Source organism: Lissotriton vulgaris, chromosome 4_1 (genome assembly GCF_964263255.1).
Source record: "Lissotriton vulgaris chromosome 4_1, aLisVul1.2, whole genome shotgun sequence".
Taxonomy (NCBI): Eukaryota; Metazoa; Chordata; class Amphibia; order Caudata; family Salamandridae; genus Lissotriton; species Lissotriton vulgaris.
In genome coordinates, this window is record NC_141691.1 from 220,445,276 (window position 1) to 220,465,817 (window position 20,542).

Consider the following 20,542-nt stretch of genomic DNA (forward strand, 5'->3'; position numbering starts at 1 on the left):
TTGAAGTTGCTGTTTATATTTGGCAGATTTAAAGACCAGGGATTATGACCTGCATCCCATGTTTTTGATTACCAAATTGGACTTTTTTTATAGCGATCATTTTTTGTTATTTAGTTACCTTTAAATCCACTTTTGGATGTTGTCAGATTTCCATTATTTTCCACAATAAAATATGGTGTAGGCAACGAAATACTGGCTTCATATGTCCATTTTAAAGTTGCGTCTCTTTATCGAGTTGCAAGTAAAAAGTCCTACAAGTCAGAACAGTAATGGGCAGTTAGGAGGAGGCAAGTAATATATCTTTACCAGGGAAGGGCACTGATCATAATAGTTGTAATTACAGCGTATCGTACTACCTCATCTAGCTTTATTGGAGGACTGGCGTACCTGTTACTAGGGCGCTTAAACGTTGACAGTAGTCGTTTCAAATAGTTAAGCCTCGCAGGGCACTTGTCTTCCCATTTAAAAAGGAACCAGGGGCGCTTACGTCATGTCCTTGCGCAGTAAACAATTGTTTCACTAGAAATCGAGACAAAAGTGCAGGCGGGGCCGTTAGAGGTGAAGCGTTTTAATTTTAAAGCTTGCCTTCTACATTCCCCATGTTTCCATGTCCGCTTACCTATTGAATCGCAAAGGACTGCCTGCTTCTCTGGTTGCGTGGAGTCTACCAGAAAGTGGGGGGCGCCGTGTTTAAATACCGTATCTGGCGCATCATTGGTCCAAATAGGAGCCAATCAGAAGAGTGTATTTGGATCTGGGGTATTTGCATACACGGGCTTGTGATGCCGGAATCCCATTGGCTGGGGTACTAAACTTGTGATTGGTCTACTAACTGAAGTGTTTGTATAAGGCAACCGGACTTTCCATACTAATTAAAGTTGTATAGCTGCAATAGTGCAGGGGTTTAGGGGATACGTAGCCCGAGAAAGAAGAATATGTAAAATAAATATTTTGCTACCAATTTCCTTATTGAGTTAAGAGCAGAAGGGGCGGGCTAACACGCTTCCTGATGCTGTCAAAATAAAAAAAAGGGTCGTAAGACGGGGAAAATTTGTCTATAAAAGGAAATAAATAAATCCTAATAGGTGAGATTCATATATAAACGTGAGGAATTATGTCCCTCCACTTTGAGAAATACTTAAAACTGGTGAGTAGAAAGCTTAACAGAGTATACATGTCTCCAGATTGAGACAAATATTGGTTGATCTAAATACATTTTGTCCAGTCCTCTCTGGTGTTTAAGCCTTTAAGAATGGTATTTAAAAAGTAAAAGTACCATTGTTCCCGAGTTTTTCTTAATTTATAGATGTCACCACCTCGTCTGGTGGTTCTAATCTTCTCCAGGATGTACCACCGTATGTCATCGCAAGAATGATTATGCTGTCTAAAATGCTCTGTCAATGGCGCATTGCATTTGTTTGTGCGAATGGCTGATTTGTGCTCCAACACTCTGAGTCTGAGTTCCCTGCTGGTCTCCCCCACAAACCCCAGATTGCAGGGGCAGACCAGCAGGTATACCACATTCTGACTCCTACAGTTGTTGAATGTTTTGAAAGTCAGGGTTTTTCCATTGAATTCAAGGCTCGTGCCTTCAATGCAATGAGGGCAGACAGAGCAGGTTCCACATTTGTGGTTACCTGATGCCCTAATGCCAGTCAAAGTACGTTAGGTTTCCGCAGGCGGCCTGTAGGTGTGTACCAGACAATTACGTAGTGTTTTATTTCTCCGAAATGAGAACAGGGGTTTGTTAAGTTGGTTTTCAGTGTTAAAATTGAGTATACACCAGTTTCTGTTGACTATATTTTTGATCTGGTTGCTCAAGTGCGAGAATTGGGTCACAAATACTATTCTATCTAAATCTTTTTTCTTGCGAGTTTTGTTGTGGTCTAGTAAGCTGTCACGGTCATAGAAACTCACTCGTTTAAAGGAGTGTTTAATTAGTTTATGGGGATAAGCTCTCTCCTTAAGTTTTTTCTTCATATTATCTGAGTGTCGGTAGAAGTCTTCCAGATTAGAACAGTTTCGCCTTAATCTTAGAAATTCACCAAAGGGTACATTGTCCCTTTGTGCCTTTGGATGGTTGCTGGAATAATGTAAAAGTGAGTTTTTATCAATTGGTTTATTAAAAAGCTCGACTTTTAAGCTACATTCCTCATCTTTAATCACAATGTCCAAGAATTCCACACTGGTATTGCTATGGTGTCCTGTGAACCTGAGATTGGGGTCACCAAGGTTAAGCCATTCCAAAAAACAAAGTAAATCCTCGCTGGCACCTCGCTGGCACCGCTCCAGGTGAATTTAATATCATCAATGTAGCGATGCCAGCAAGAAACATTTTCAAAAAAAGGTGCGGCCTCGTTAAATATATGTTTTGATTCAAAATTTCCCACATATAAACAGGCCAGACTGGGGGCACATGTGGCCCCCATGCTGGTCCCCTTGATCTGGAGATATAGATCATCCTTAAAGAAGAAAAAATTTCTCTTCAGGATTAGGTGGATACATGACATAATGAAAGTATCCTGGCAGTACGTCCAGAGCACACAATACACATAAATAGACTGGTTTGTCTTAGAGTAGCGATAGTAGAGATAAACCGGACAAAGCGTATAGTCTTTCAAAGGTTTTATTCACCAACATGTCGGTGTCGGGGGACCGGTGATAATTCCAACCCGGGCCTGATCGGGTGGTTTAAGATATGAACGGGCGGCAACAAATGGTTTGCCGGTGCCGTTTTGTCGGTTCAGAACTTGTTAAATATACAGGTTCAAGGAATGTGAGGCAGTGTTGCGCCTAATAGCAAGGTCGACGAGTATCGGTTTCCGAGTGCTAGTCTTGACAAAGGCGGATAGAATTGTGGGAAACCACCGAAACGCGTCGACGCATTCTTCAGTATAATTCCCGACTCGGATATCCTTGTTGATACACTGTATTGTTGTGTGCATAACATTGGTGCCAGAAATAGAGTTTGAATATACGCTTAGTATTGTACGAGTTTAATGTCTTACTGTTTTCTGCCTTCATGTATCAATTTTGCTGGTCAATATTGAATGTCAGGTTTTTTATTGTTTTCATTGTTTTAAAAATCTGTGTTAAGTGGTCTTCTAACCGTCAACTTTTTTAATTATTGTATGATCAATAAATTGTTGTCTTCTTTTATATACGTGAATCTTGTAATTGTTTTCGTCCCTAAAGTTTTACAAATTTTATTTTTGTTCAAGGGAATCTCTCCTTTCTACATTGGTTGGTGAACCCAAAAGGTAGACAGAGGTAAAGTAGATAGCACCTCACTCTCTATTTGGGGTAGTGTGGTCGAGCAGTAAGGCTTCATCAGAGGACAGTGTTAAGTATTTGTTGTACACACTCAGTCAGCAAATGAATTCACACACTCAAAGACTGAACTTCAGACCAAATATTTTTGTATAAAAATAATCTTTTAGTTATTTTTATCCTAGAACCAAGCAAATCTGGCACAGGTAAGTGATACATACTTTGCGGTAAATATACAGTTGTAACACAGTTTGGATTGCAATTATAAATGTACTTTCATTTGATTACAGTTGTTACTGATAATGCAATGCTTTTTAGAATACAGTACCACAATTGTACTTTGATTAGAGTACACTTGTGTTACTGATAATGCAATGCTTTTCAGAATACAGTAAATATACTTTGTATACGATTTTTAGTAACGTTACAGGTAAGTTACTTTGAAGATTACTTTTCTTACACAGTGCACTGGGACATTTGCTTTAAACAGGTAAGTAAAAGCATTTGTTGTTAGTACAATTTTAAAGAATTTCTTTAGGTTTTCCAACTCCACTCTTAAAAACTTTTCACAGAAAAACAATGCTATCCTACGGAGGAAAATACTGTTGTTGGTTTAAAGGTAAGTACTTTGTTGTGGGAGTTGGTATTCTGGGGGTTAGACTCAGGGGTCCCCCAGGGTCAAATATGCACTCTTGTTACACCCTCAGCGGCACTAGGGCGGCCAAGTGCAGAGTGCTGAGGCAAATGATATCCAATGGGGGTAGGGGGCCTCCGGTTGGTGACTGCTGACGAGCAGGCCACTGAGTTGTGGGAGCAAAGCTCCTAGACTTAAGCTCACAGAAAATGGGGATTTAGGCCAGCACAAAAAATGCACCCTCAGCTTCACTGGGGCGGCTAGGTCAGAGTGCTGTTTTGATGTCTGTGCCCTGTAGCTTTCAATGGGGAGTCTCCGGTTTGCAAAAGCACTGCATGCTCGTGGACGAAGGTCTTCTGGGTGCGACCACCACTTGGAGATGTAAGTTGGGATGTTGGGGGTTGGTTAGATATCGTCGGTCTAGCCACCGAAGGCTGAGGCGCATCGGGTGCAGGTGTGCCTTTAAGGGACGGATCTTCTTACCAGCTCCTGGTCACCGTTGGGAGGACCTTCAGGTTTGAGGCTGCAGGCGTCGGCTGGACCCTTGAGGCAGGTCAGAGGTCGCAGGATCTCTGGTCAGGATCGCCGGGGAGACCTCCTCTTTGTGTTGGGCCACTCAAACTCGGTCCTTGGGCGTCTGGTGCAGAGTGGTGCCCCCCTCCAGTGGGAGGGGGGCATAAGCCTTTTTCTGATTGGCTGCGTCCTCCCATCTGCAAGATGCGGGGACTGAGAGTTGTGCTTCACCTCGCCTCCCCCACCTGAGGGGTGGATTTGACAGAGGTGGGCACACCTCTCTTCCTCACTTGTTTTTCCCGCTGGTTCTCCCGCCCAAAGTGGGGGTCAGAACCAGTAGGGACCAGTTGCTGAAAGCAGCAAGTTGCCTGAAGAAGCACACAAAGGTGGCAAGCCTTTGAAGCTTCCCCTTCATGCACCCTGTCCATCCTTGGGGAGGAGGCTTGGCACCTCGTCCCAGGATGTGCATGGTTTCAGGCCCCCAAGAGTAGCAGGCTCTTGACCCAGGGTCCAGAAACCTGTCTGGTGGAGGTAGCTGAAAACATCCACTCAGCCTGGACACTAATGGTAGCTCGTTTTTCAGGGGGCATCTCCAAGATGCCCGCTCTGTGCATTTTTCATTAAATCCCAAACTGGCATCAGTGTGGGTTTAATGTGCTGAGAAGTTTGATACCAAACTTGTCAGTTTTCATTGCAGCCATTATGGTGCTCTGGAGTTAGTAATGACAAACTCACAGCACCATATACTCTTAATGGAAGCACTGCACTTACAATGTATTAGAATCGACTTAGACACTGTAGGGTTACAGGGCTCATGCACATGTACCCTCACCACTGGTGTAGGACACCCATCTAAAGAGGTGACTGATCTATACCAGGGCAGTAGGTTTTAGGCATGGCACACAGGGATGTGTGCCATGTCGACTCTTTACTTTGTTCTGCACCAAGACACGCAGCCTGCAAAGGCAGTGTGTGTGTGTAAAGGTACAGGGCCTCTAAGGGCCCTTAGAGTTCTTCCCTGGTCACAGTGCTCTGGGTACCTGTGGTCCCATTTACCAGGGGCTGACCTGTGGCCAAAGATGCCAATTGGGTTTTGTTTTTAATGCAGGTTTAGGGAAAGAACAAAGGCCCTGGGCACTTGATTGGCAGGAGCCCCGGGCACACGCAGTCAAAGCACTTCAGCAGTTAAGCAAAAAGTGGGGGCAACCGTGCAGAAAGAGGGCACTTTCACACAGGGGTCGCCTACTACAATATGAAATCATTATTTGGCAATTGCACATGAAACAGTATATAATGGTTTGGATTTGTAATTTGCATGCAACCCATTTTATTTTTTACCTTGTGCTATCTATGCTTATACGCTTCTGTACCTTTTTTTGCTTTGGTGTTTTTCTCTCCTTTTTTATGTGGATATGTTCATTCTATGATTATATACCTGCGGTAATTTTGGGTACACACAATTTTATGGTATCAATATGTGATGACTCATCTACGTATCGCACTTCATGCTCGCGCAAACAGCCTTGAGAAATCCCAGGCCTGCGCGCCAAGTAGGTGGCAAAACGTTTTGGCTGTTTTCTTAGAGCTTGTGATTCTCAATGCAAGAGGTTCATTGAATTAAGGACACAGGCAAACAAAATGAAGAAACCTGATGCACTACTCCAGGACAGTGGATTTGTTTTATTTATTGGAACTATATCAACATACCTTATAATAATTCAGCTCTGTCCTTGTCTCTTCTTCTGAATTATGATTTAATGGGTTAGGGGTATCTCATTCGCCAAGGTCATCTGAACATATTGATTATTCCAATTTCTTAAGGATGGGCTGTAAAAAGCTTGTTTTTTATATACCATAACAAAGTAAGGTATAGTGTGCTCAGAGTGCAGTGAATTCCCAAAGGCTTACATAGATAATTATAAAATCTCTTTTTTTGGCAGTGTGGTCTAGCAGTTAGGCTAATCAGAGAGCAGTGTACCACATTTATTGTGCACAATCAGGCAAGAAATTATTGCACTCTCTCTAAGACCGAATCCTGACCAACTGTTTTACTAAAAGAAAAAAGTTATTACTTTGTTAGATTATTCTTAGAACCAAGAGGAACTCTGATGCAGGTAAGTAACGTTTTAGAAGTAGCAATACTTTTCAAATGCAGTTGGAATTGTTTTGCGAGGCAGTAAACACTGCTTTACAGTAATGGAAATACTTAAGGGATATCGATTTAGAACAGTAAAACTTTTCAATAGACTTTTGTATGCAATAGGTTTTTAAATTCAATGCAATCCTGTGGAAAGGAAACAGTAATGAGCATTAGCTGGTAATCCCAGTCTTCAGGGGTTTGGACTAACACTGAGCAAGTATCAGTTAAAGGTAGGTTCTGCACTGGCAGCCGGGTGCAGAGTTCAGTGGGCCCAGTGTTAGTCGATTGAGACTTGGGGGTACCTCGAAGAGTCACGGCTGCAGGTAGGTTCCTTCAGTTTAAGGGCGCAGACTACAGGGGTTAAGATCAGCCCGGGGGCCACAAGGCAGCACCAAAGCTACATCACCAGCGGCACAGGGGCGGCCAGATGCAGGGTGCAAATTCAGCATCAGGCATGCAATGCGTTTCAATAGGGAATCTTGGTCGAACAAAGAGGCTGCAGGCTCAAGGCTTGGTGAAGGTGACTTTCAGCTGGGCAGGTAAGTGGGAGAGTTGAGGGACACCTGGGCACTATCGGCTGGGGTGCTCAAAGTGGGGGGGAAGGGGGGTGGGGGTTGCAGGGGTGCCTTTTGGTGTCAGGTTTTCGTTACCAGAGCAGGTCGCGGGGGAGAGGACAGGGGGGACCTTCGTGTTGAAGCTGCAGGCGACTTCATGGAGTCTAGAAGAGGTCAGCCACTGATGGAGACTTGGTTAGGATGGCTGAGGAGACTTCACAGGAGAAGTGAGCCATTCTGGTCGTGGGCGTGGGCGTCAAGTGCAGAGTGGGCAGGGGTCGCGATCTGCCTGGATCTGGTATCCTTGGTATAGTTTCTTTTGGACAGGGCCACTCTCCTCAGGAAATCTGATCTTGGCTGAAGAGTGGTAGTCTTCCGGGGTTCTTGAAAGTTGCTGCCCATGTAATGATGTAGATGAACTGAACCCCTGTATTGGCCCGTGATTTTCTCTCCAGTAGATTTCCAAACCTACGTGAGGGGCCCTCTCACTACAATACTTTAGATCCTTGAGACAGCCTGAGATCCTTTTTAAAGAAGCTGGATACCTCTCGACGGCTGCCACCACCCCAGACCCCAACTAACCTCCAATTCAGATCCCCTCATTAAAGTTCAGCGTTTTTGAACGAGTCAGAACTAAACTCTTTGCCTGCATCAGTTTGGGTCGAAACGTCAACACTCCTTCCCATCTTCAGCCTCTAACTTGATTTATCATTTGTGATTTCTGTTCTTCTGAGGCATGATTTTGTTTCAATTAATGTATGAATTGTGACTTTCAGTTTGTTAATCAATCATTATTTCTGGTTTACTGAGGTCATAGTGACCACTGTTCTATTACTCATTTAGTACCTTCACTATCCCAACACTACCCTCCCCCTCCCATTTCTTTAGGGGCATTAAATGTGATCAATTATGGATGTATTTTATGAATAATTTGTATGGTACACGTTGTGAATAAAAACAATGTTGTTATATTTTCTTTGAATTTATTTTAGTGGTTTAGCTATAGTTTATTCGTTCTAGTATCTGGGACCACTTTTTTGTATCAATTATTCACCCAGGTCCCAGTGACTCATTGGGTTAACCCGTGTTTTTACAGCATGGAATGAGCAGCATAATCTTCGCAGGGCCTTTGAGCAGGAGACTGGAGACTGGGGCCAAATCCATAGTCTTCTTTCAGGCTCAGCTACATTGCGTCGTCTTCGTCCTTTTCTTTTTGGGTCACAGGAATCTGAGAATTAGGGTTCAGAGGTGGCCCTAAGTACTACATTTAGGGGCATTACAAGGACTGGCAGATGGGCTACTTGCCTTTAGGATGACTGCACCCTTAGAATGTCCCCTCCCTTTGGGAGAGGGTCATACCTCCTAGCCTGATTGCATTGAATCCTTCCATTCAAGATGGAGAATTTCCAAAGGAAGGGGTGGCCTCAGTCCAGGGCAACTTAGGGGTAGTCCTGTCAGAGAGGGGGACACCTCTCCTGACTACTAGTTTTCCCGCCAACCTTGCTGCCAAAAGTGGGGCCTGGTCAAAGGAGCTAGCATCTCCACTAGCTGGAGAGGCCCTGACTAGCATATCAGAGGGCAGGAAACCTTTGAGGCTCACTGCCCTGATTGCTTTTCCTGCTTGGGAGTAGGTGTGAAGCACCTCCACCCCAAGCAGGCTTTGTCCCTGAACAACAAGAGCACCTCTGGGGTCTGAAACAGGTCTGTGTAGAGCAGGCTGGTGCAGATCAGTCAGCTGAACATGAGGAAGTTGGTCGTTTTTCAGGGTGCATCTCTAAGATGCCATGAGTGCATTTTGTAATAAATCTGACCCTGGCATCCGTGTGGGTTTATTATGCTGAGGAGTTTGATACCAAACTCCTTAGCATTCAGTGAAGCCATCATGTAGCTGTGAAGTTCATAATGATGAACTCCCAGGCCATGTACTCAATATGGCTACACTGCACTTACAATGTCTGTGAATAGCACAGATACTGTAGGGGCACTTTACTCATGCCGCTGTGCCTTCGCCTGTGGAATAGTGCACCCTGACTTACCTATGCCACAGGCAATGGTTGGTTGGCATGGCACACAGAGATGTGTGAAATGTCAGCTCTGAAGTTTTGTCTGCACCAAAACACACAGTCTGCAATGGCAGGGTGGTGTATGTGTTCGGTGAGGGGTATTCTGAGGGTGCCAAAAAAACAAAGAAGAGAGTGAAGAGGTACAATAAGTCGTGGAATCAGCCTCCTCTACAAGTTATGAAAAAACGAGAGTCCACTCTTAATTCCCAAAAAAAGTGACCAGGTATGTGAACACCTCTTATAGGACCAAAGAAACTACGAGATCCTGACAGAGGACCCAGCAGAGTCGATTCGGATCCAAATCGCGAGCATGGTGCAGGAAGCCATCTCCCACAATTGGGTATCTACTAAAGAAGGGGAATTTCTCATTGCTAAGTTACCAACTATTCCTTATTTTTACACAATACCCAAAATACACAAGAACCTATCCCATCCTCAAGTATGGCCCATTGTATCATGCATTGGGTCTATCTTAGAACCATTATCTAAGTTTGCTGATGCGTTCCTGCGCCCACTGGTACAACAAACCAATACCTATCTCAAGGACACTAAAGGTACAAACTATACCAAGGATACCAGATCCAGGCAGATCGCGACCCCTGCCCACTCTGCACTTGACGCCCACGCCCAAGACCAGAATGGCTCACTTCTCCTGTGAAGTCTCCTCAGCCATCCTAACCAAGTCTCCATCAGTGGCTGACCTCTTCTAGACTCCATGAAGTCGCCTGCAGCCTCAACACGAAGGTCCCCCCTGTCCTCTCCCCCGCGACCTGCTCTGGTAACGAAAACCTGACACCAAAAGGCACCCCTGCAACCCCCACCCCCCTTCCTCCCCACTTTGAGCAGCCCAGCCGATAGTGCCCAGGTGTCCCTCAACTCTCCCACTTACCTGCCCAGCTGAAAGTCACCTTCACCAAGCCTTGAGCCTGCAGCCTCTTTGTTTGACCAAGATTCCCTATTGAAACGCATTGCATGCCTGATGCTGAATTTGCACCCTGCATCTGGCCGCCCCTGTGCCGCTGGTGATGTAGCTTTGGTGCTGCCTTGTGGCCCCCGGGCTGATCTTAACCCCTGTAGTCTGCGCCCTGAGGCTCTTACATGACATGAACTTTGACCCTACAAAGGAATTGCTACTGTACCTGGATGTAGAGAACCTCTACACTAGCCGACCGCATGATGAGACTTTGCGCATCATAAAAGATGTTCTCTTTGAGATTGATTGGGAGTACCAGACCCCATGCAACATAGTAATGGACTGCTGTAAAATGGCTGTTACCGAAAACTTTTTTCGATATAGAAACACTCTACCTCCAGAATCACTGGACCAGCATGGGCAGTACATTCGCCCCTAGTCTATATGTCCAGCACCTTGAGTCACATACAATTCTCAACCCTAATAACCCTTTCCAACAACACATCAGGGTATTGAAACTTTACATTGATGACGTTCTCGTCATCTGGAATGGCGATGAAGAAACGGTCAACAGATTCATGATTTGGTTAAATCGTCTGAATCAGTTCCTTAAGTTCACCACACCATCTCGAACAAGGAACTTGTATTTCTGGACCTCAACATCTTCCCTAAGGATGGGGGCTTAATAACTGCCAAACATTTCAAAGCAGATGCTAAAAACTGCCTTGTACTCTCTGGCAGCTTTTAACCCCAACACTTGCGGGATAAACTCCCTTACGGTTAGTTCTTACAACTGAGGAGGAACTGTTCTGACATTAAGGATTTCAAAACCCAAGCTGAAGAACTGCGGAAGAGATTGGTAACTAACAAGGAACTATCCAACCAAAGTGGTGAAGAGCGGCCTAAAACGCGAGAAGAACAACAATGACGCCCTGCTTGAACCCACACCGCAGAAAGTCATGGAAGACAGACCGCTCTGCATCACAACGTTCATTACTTGTCCCAATCAAGTAACCAAAATAAGAAACAAGCACTGTCGCACACTCCACTGTGGGCATCTGAACTTCCCCAAGCCGATGTACTCGCACAGAAAAGGGAAAAGTGTACGTGATTTAGTTGTACATAGAAGACCGTGGAAATTGACAGATAGTGCAGTGTCCAACACTCTAATTCCGCAAATAAAAGGTCACCACCCCTGTGGTCAATGTAGCGTATGCCCTCTAACCAGAATGAGTAAGAGCATTACCTTTAACAATGACACCAAATGGGAACAACGTAGATTCACCACATGCAATAGCATAAATGTGATCTACATGATCACCTGCCCGTACGGTCTACATTACAGTAGAATGACCACGTGCCCTGTGAAAGTCCGCATCTGCGACCACATGAGAAATGTGAAATGCAAAAAAACCATAAAAAAGAATGTCAACACACTACCTAGAAACCAACCACACAACACTAGACCTGAATTGGGCAGTCATCGAACAACTGGACTCAGAAGCCACTTTGTCCGGAAAGGGACAACGTTGGGTTTTCCGCCTTGGCACACACACACACTAGAGGCCTCAATGATGATATTCCATGGGGGCAAATCAAGTAGTTTATGTGCACTTCTTTCCATTTAGTAATTGAGTCAAAAGCATTACTATAATGCATTCTATTTTTACGAATATGAAAAGGCTCCATACGTAATCCATTCACTGATTAGAATCCTGGCCTCATGCTTTCACGGTCAATGGTGTTCTTAGAAACTGTCCTTCTATTTCTCTATTCATACTTTGCACCTGTTTGGTCATGAGCAGATTTATCCAAGTGCATCCACGAACACATACTTTAATCAAAAACCAACCAGGAAGCTCTACAATAACAAGGCGGCCATTTTGTGAAATCCGAGTTCTAGCTGCTCAGCCCAGTTTCTCTGGCTTTTTCAATATTGAAAGTCTGTCAATATTAGTCAGTACACAACTAGTTATGTCCTTTCCGCAACGCTAAATGACTCTACATGGCACTCGTTTCATAATGTAGGAATGCTCAAGTGCTACAATTTTGCTTTATATTTTATTTTTTAAATTCCCACTTAGGTGGTCATCCCCGACCTGTATAAATGCATCAGCGAACTCCTATTTGTAATAAACCAACCAGGAAATGTTGCCATTACGAGGCCTCTATTTTGTGAATTTTAGCATTCTAGCCATACTCCCAGACCAGGAAGTTAGTCATCCCTAAGGTGTAGGCGTTCATCATTGGGGTTATCAGTCTAGCGTTTGAATCCACACACATGCTGATTTCAGAATTACCAGGATGCAAAAACCAGCGTTCGGAAAACACTCTCCGTTCATCGGAGCCCCGGGCAGGCAGTGTTTTGGGTGAGAGAGCAGCTTTGACAAAGTGAGTGCAGCATAGTCGATACCCCAGGCAGCATATCCAGACACATTACCAGTTTCCATATATATATTGTTTAACTTGACTGAATCCTTCCTTTACCCACAGTGTTAGACTACAAGTAAGTGCTCCTCCCCTCTCATGTTGAAGCTCGTGGGGCCCTAACTTAGGCAACCTTCGTGTATGTTACCTATTAATCTTTTATATGTTGGGAAGTTGTCACATCCTGTTTTCTCTCCTACATAGATAACTATTGGTACACAGCACTTGGGGATTGAAAAACAGCACCGATCTCTGGCATATGAAAACTCACTTAGAGTGTGTGTTTCTTGTTATATGTATTGTATTGTCTTGTACGTCTTGAACAGAACAATATAAAGGGCAGCACAAGAGACACGTGAGAATGACAATGAAGTATTGTGCATGGAATGAAAAATATATCACTACTTGACCTTTCACAAGTGTGGTGAAGTGATGTCTCTAGTATATTAAAATATATATACTGTGGTCAATAACTATGTTCCTCTATCCTTCCAGATCGTTTTTAAGGAGAATACAGAGTAGGTATTTTGATGAATGTATGTTGACCTAGATGCTTATTAGCCTTTGAGATTGATCAGGCTTACCACACTAGGGAACATTTAGAGTGGCACAAGGGATCAATATCCTTGATCCTGAAGAGAAGGTTAGGGGTAGGCTTTGAAACATTTAGACCGCGAGGAAACTGCCCATTACAGCACTTTTTCCTGGTATTTTTCCCCACTTTTATTAATACCATCTATAGGTAGTATTAAAGTTTAGTTGTCCACGCAGCAAGGTATTTTTTATCTCACTTATCTCTTGACCCTTCCACTCTCACATCAAACACATAATTTCACTTCACTTGTAAGTGCTCCCACAACTCCTTAGGTCATAGCACACCCGTCGCGCAGCGGGCAGGGAAGAACCCGATGATGAATCATGCCACCAAGGGACCTTTTGGTGGGTGAGGATTATTTTAGAACACATGATGTTTCTCCTATGCAAGAAACAGAGTATTTCTCTTGGGTTTAGTCACTTTTCGTAAGGATAGCACAGTATTCTGAGGGTGACATAATACATGCGCAGCACTTAGAGACTGTAGGAGGCTGGCTTAGTATATGGTGTACGCTTATTTAAGCTATGCACCTTGCACTAATTCAGACAACTCTTATGGTGATTTTAGTGGTCTTTGATACACTTTGAAAGCTCTCAAAGTGGTAGCTGTGGAGAGAAGCCTTAAAGCTTATCGTGAAGGAGTGTTAAGGAGCTTGTTTTACCAACTTTATTCTGTAGTGTAGGTTAGATGAAGAGAAACTACAGTGTTTATAAAAATTGGTCTTATTACACACACTATCACTAACACATTGGTATATCTTCTACCCAGAGATATAAAGGCAATACTCAAGAATACTTTGCAATAATAAGGTAAGTAGCACAAATATACACTGGTCTTCAGGGGGAGACCAACCCATATATAAAGAAAGTGGAAAGCGAACTGCAAAAGAGAACAGGCTAAGCACATGACAATCTTAGGAAAAATACAGTAAGTTGCACAAATTACAATGGTGCCCTAGCGGCACGACAAACCATATACTAAGTAAATGGTAAAAGGAAATCGATAGAAGGAATGGAGCTGTCCAGAGGCTGTAGGATCGCTGGGACTACACTATCCTGACCTGAGGTGAGTAATAGGAGGCCCACGGGACGTGTGTGCAGAGTGTGATCTCACACGCGAGATGCGTAACAGAGTCAATGGACAGTACAAATTACGAAAAGGTAAGAATCAGACAGTTCCGACTAGCTCGGACTAAAACGACTGGAAATCTGGACACTAAGAGAGTCAATCTACTCTTGAGCACCAAAATGATCTTGTTACCTTACCCACGGGCTGCGGTTGCATAGGTGTCAAAGTGTGTCTGGTTTCCGCGTTGAAGTCTATGGAGCCTGGAAGAAAAGATGCTGCAGGCGGCCAGATGGAATATGTCCGGAGTGATCCAAGGGTGGATCAAGGAAGATGAAGACCTGAAAGCAGAAGGGACAATGTTCACAGTCACTAGCCAGTGACTGGAGTGGAACCAGGAAGGAACCAAATGCTATTGTCGCGATCAGGTGAAGAGTGGACGCTGGACTCTGCAGCCACGTGGACCAGGTGGTGTCTTCGACGACCATGATGGAAGCATGAGCTGTCCCACGCAGGCTCTTGCTGTCGGCGGTGTTGGATTCGGCGTCAACAGGCCTTGGAAAAGGCAACCCACGCGGTGAGTGGAAAAGGCGTCTGGTGCGGACCAGGAGGGTCCGGGGTGCTTCTACTTTGCAGGGAAGCAGGGGCCAGTCTGGAGCAACCAGACCAGCGGTGTGGATTTCAAGGATCGTCGTCTAGGAGGCCACTAGCCAGCCCGCAAGTGGCCAGACAACGCGTCGAGATGCAATCAAGCAAAAGGGCCCCACGCAAATCTCGTGGATGCTGGAGGGCTGATCTTCTGTGCAGGAGCTGCTCGGGGCTGGGGCTTCTCAATCCCCAAAGCACTTTGTCAAGGATGCCTCTGAAGTCGTGCTGGAAGCGAAGTGCAGTTTCTCCAAGATGGCCGGTCCCACGTGTCTCGTCGCACCCACGGATCTCAGCTGTGCTGCAGATGTAGGTAGAGGTCGGAGAGGTCTGGAAGTCCGGGTCTCGTCTGGCTCTGAACTCTGGATCCACTCGGGAAGACGACAAAGTGAACCGCTGGAACGCTTGATGGTGCCTGCTTGTGCAGGGTGGACACTCCTTGCCCACAAGGGAGATTTCTTCAGTCTTCTGGGGAGCAGAACGTCGAAGTCCAGAGTTTCTTCTTGTAGAGTTTCAAATCAGGATTAATCAAATTTGGAATGGGACCAGCTCCTACCTTTATTCTCCTAAAGGGGGCTGTACTATGACTAGGTCCCTCCTATGAGTGGGACACGGAAAGGGGGTGGTTACACCCCCTATCGTTTGTCCGGTTTCGAGCCAGAGCTGGGGCTGGAGTGCCCCAGCAACTGGTTTGAACCGGTGTATGCACAGGGCACCTTGTGTGCCCCAGGCATGTCGCATTCTTTTCAGGCCTGTCCAAACTAATACACAAAATCCTGTCTGGGGTGGTGCTAGCACCTCCCAAGGCAGGAAACCCTTTGTCCAAGCCTCCCTCGCTGGAAGGACTCCCAGCAGCAGGAGGTCAGACTTGTGTCTGTGGTGGCAGCATCCATTTTGTGATGCTGAGGCTCGAGTTAACTTTAACCAGGGTTCACAGTTACATACATGTCGTGTCCCTCTAGAAGGGTAGAATACTACCCCCGTCGCCAGAACTGGCGAGGGGGTAGTATTCCAATTCGTATGACACCTTACTCGACATGTTTTGATAATGCTATGCCAAAGTTAGCAATAACCGCGAGGATTATAATGCACTTAAGAGTATATGGTATAGCGTTATCATGGAAACAGCTAAAGCACTTGGTTCCCAAAACTGCAGACAGGCTCCGCTCATGCCAGAGCACTATCTCACATAATTCCAAGCACTCTGCCTCCAGGATTGTTAAGGCCTGCCATAGGAGTGACTTATAGGAGTATATGTGTCCATTTTAGGTTTAGATATAGGTATACTACATCTAAAGCAAAGGGTGATTACACCACATTGCCCCAGCTGATTGATCAGCCAGTTGTGTCAGATTTGGGGGGCCAGCCAGCCATGCTGCAGCCCCTGGTAGGCCTTGGGTTCACTTATGCCCTGGGTACCTATGGTACACTGTACAAGGACTTACAAGAGTGACCCAATACCAATTGGTAAATGCATCTAAGGTACATGGATTCCATTTTACAGAGAGAGCAGTGGCCTGGGGCCCTGAATAGCAGGGCCCCAGGTCAACTAAGTCGAAAAACCAGCTAAACACCAGGCAAAAAAGTTGGGTGCAACCATAGTCAGATATCCACCTTCCTACACAGTACGGCTATTGTCTAGAGCTAACCTCCACTCCACCCACATACCCCCAAGACACCGTCCTATGTCAGCAGAGCACATAGACTTATTGCAGCAAGAAGTTATCAGCATGCTGCAAAAAGAGGCTATAGAACTCGTCCCTATACAGGAACAAGGTACAGGGGTATACTCGCTGTACTTCTTATTCCTTAAAAAGGACGGGTCTCTCAGGCCAATGTTAATGTTAATGTTATTTGACATTTGTTAAGCGCTCGTACGCCCGGAGGCCTCATGGCGCTGTAGGAAGGAACAGGCGTGCCCATCGGTAGGTGGAGGTAAGGCAGCTTAGTGATGCGCCTGGGAGAAGAGCCAGGTCTTCAGAGAGTGTCTGAAGCTGAGGATGTTATCACTAAGACTAGTGTAATACTAGACCTCAGGCCCCTAAACCAATGCATCTTGTCAGAACATTTTCACATGCTCACTTTACAGCAGGTTCTACCATTGCTCAGTCAGGGAGATTTCCTCGCAACGCTAGACCTAAAAGACGCGTACTTCCACATACCAATACATCCTGCACACAGGAAGTATCTCAGGTTCACAATTCACAACCAGCACTATCAATTCAAGGTCCTACCTTTCGGGGTGACAACAACCCCCAGAGTGTTTACCAAGTGCTTAGCTTCAGTGGCGGCACACCTGAGGAGACACCATGTCCACATCTACCCCTATCTGGACGACTGGCTCATCCAAGCAAAGTCGGTCCAGCAATGTGCCAGCCACATGTCACGCACTATTCACCTCCTGCACAGCCTCGGATTCTCATTAAACTACGCAAAGTCTCATCTCCAACCCGCTCACGTACAACAGTACCTAGGAGCGACGATAGACACTCTGGTGGCAAAACCACAGCCAAACTCAGCAAGAATCAGCGGTATTCAGTCGCTGATTAAGAAATTCAGACCCCAACACTCGCTTCCAGCACGGGTGTTTATGCAGTTGATAGGCATGATGGCCTCCTGCATCTTCATAGTCCCTCATGCGAGGCTACACATGCGTCCGCTTCAAGAATGCTTAGCACGGCAGTGGAACCAGGCTCAAGGACAGTTGAAAGACCTAGTGTTGGTGACCGGTCGTGCATACCACTCTCGGCATTGGTGGAACCCACAAAACCTTTGCAGGGGACGACTGTTCCAAGAGCCTGTACCACAAATAGTGCTAACAACGGACGCATCTCTCCTGGGCTGGGGAGCGCATGTCCTCAATTACACAGTGCAGGGACTATGGAATATACAGCAAAGGAAGATGCATATCAACCTGTTGGAACTGATGGCGATCTTCATGGCAATGAAGGCCTTCAAAGTACATCTGTGCAACAAAGTCGTGTTGATCCGGACGACAACATGACTGCCATGTACTACAAACAGAAGCAGGGAGGGACACACTCTCCACGGTTGTCACACCTAGCGCCAAGCATGTGGAAGTGGGCCATTCAAAGGAACATATTCCTCATGGCTGAACACCTCCCTGGCAAAGACAACCAGATGGCGGATCTGCTCATCAGACACAGCCACCAGATGCAAGAGTGGGAGATACATCCCTCAGTGCTGCAATCGTACTTCCAGCGGTGGGGTCACCCCACCCAGAGATAGACCTGTTCACCACAAGGGAAAACGCAAAATGCCAAAGCTTCGCCGCCAGGTTTCCACATCCGCAGTCTCAGGGCAATGCAATATGGATGAACTGGTCAGGCAGGTTTGCGTACGCTTTTCCCCCAGCCCCGCTCATACCATTAGTGGCACGCGAACTGCGGCAACACTCCATGACACTCATCCCAGTTGCTCCAACGTGGCTGAGGCAACCGTGGTACACCACGTTCCTAGAACTTTCCGTGGTGCCTCATCAAAGGCTGCGATTAACACCCAGTCTTTTAACGCAGAGCCATGGAGACATTCAGCACCCAGATCCGCAACAGTTGAACCTTGCGATCTGGCTCCTGAAGTCATAGTGTTTGGTTACCTGAACTTGCCTCCTGACTGTATGAACATTATCAAAGAGGCAAGAAGACCTACCACCAGAGCTTGCTATGCGGCGAAGTGGAAACGATTTGTCATCTACTGTACCAATAATGACATAAATCCACTAGATGCATCTACTCAAAACATCATATGTTACCTGTTACATTTACATAGATGCAATCTAGCCTATAAATCCATACGTATACACTTAGCTGCGGTGGCAGCTTATCTTCAGAACAGGCAACACCTCTCACTCTTAAGAGTGCCTGCTGTTAAACCTTTTATGGAGCGACTCAAACGTGTGACTCCTCCAAGACACCCACCTTCACCTGTCTGGAACTTGAACGTGGTTCTAACCAGACTAATGGGACCACCTTTTGAACCTCTACACTCGTGTGAGATACAGTTCCTAATGTGGAAAGTGGCTTTCCTAGTGGCAATTACATAACTTAGAAGGGTTAGTGAGCTACAAGCCCTAACTATTCTAGAGCCATTCATACAAATTCAAGCAAATAGAGTAGTACTGCGTACAAACCCAACATTTATGCCAAAGGTGGTATCCCAATTTCACATCAATCAAACTATCGAACTGCCAGTCTTCTTCCCTAATCCAGATTCAGTGGCAGCAAGAGCTCTACATACCCTGGACGTTAAAAGAGCTCTCCTGTACTATATAGACAGAACAAAACATTTCAGGAAAACTAAGCAACTGTTTGTTGCCTTTTCACCACAGCACAAAGGCAACCCCATTTCCAAATCCGGTATAGCCAGATGGATTGTTAAGTGCATTCAAATTTGTTATCAGAAAGCTAAACGCACATTAACAGTTCCCCCAAGAGCGCATTCCACACGCAAGTTAGGGGCATCCCTGGCTTTCCTGGGAAACATTCCTCTAGAAGACCTATGTAGAGCAGCCACATGGACTACCATACATACATTTACCAAACACTACTGCGTAGATGTACACTCCAAACAGCAATCAGCTGTAGGACAGGCTGTACTCGGGTCTCTCTTTCAGGCTGCTGCAGCTGGCACAGGCAACCACCGCTAAAGTGGGACACTGCTATACATTCTATGCACAGATATGAATTCAGCAGCCCACATGCCTCGAACGGAATATGCTACTTACCAGTATGCATCTGTTCTTGGCATGTAGGGCTGCTGACATTCATATCGCCCTCCCTCCTCCCCGGTACCTGTTGCAGCTGTAGCACTCAGATTTATTCTTTGCATGGACATCACTTACTGTATCATACTCCATCCCTGCCACAATGGCGAAAAACAATCTGAGGATGGAGAGGATGCCCATGCGCACTGTAGTCCGGGGGAGGGGCAACCTATCTCGTGATACTTCGAAGACTCTTCCATGACAACAATGTGCAATCATCCGGAGCCAACACTAGGCGGCGATCTATGCATAGATATGAATGTCAGCAGCCCTACATGCCAAGAACAGATCCATACTGGTAAGTAGCATATTCCTTCCAACTTGATGGAACACTTTGTGATCTTCAGGGCCTCAGTAGAGTTGAGCTGGTCGAAGAGAGAACAACCTGGCTTAACGGAGACTCATGTCCCCTCTTCAGCCATGGTAGTGATGGTTGCCTCAACATACTGTCTAATGTTATCCTATCTTATGTTTTGTATTGTGTGTTGTAATTGGTGTTGTGTTTGATAAGTTTGAAATGGTTTTTGATATGTTATATGTTCTTTTATATAATATATGTTTCACCCTGGAGGGTATCCCCGCACTGAAGCAGGAGCTTGGTAGGCCAAGCCAGGGTTAGGGCTAGGTGAAGAGCCTGGTCTTCAGTTTCTTGCAGAATTCAACAACTGAGTAGCTGGCTCTGATATGTAGGGGTGGGTCAATCCAGAGCAAAGACAAACCTCTAAATCTGGTTCTGCATATGCACGGCTGGGAGTCCAGTTGAGCTGAGAGGTGGGTTTGTGGAAGTGTCTGTGCTTGTTGATGTAAATCCATCACATTACCGACTTTCTAGCCACCTCTGCCTCATTTGAAAGAAGAAATGCTACACAGACAAGAGCCTAGATAGCAGTGAACTTTTTCATCAACCACACTTAACATATGATAAGATGAGCTCTTTATT

General features: G+C 45.5%; 1 protein-coding gene across 1 annotated transcript in view; it reads left to right on the forward strand.

The window, feature by feature from the left end:
• CUL4B (cullin 4B) overlaps positions 1 to 20,542 on the forward strand; it is a 938,104-nt gene that overhangs the window by 670,163 nt on the left and 247,399 nt on the right. The gene's annotated exons all lie outside the window — the stretch shown is intronic.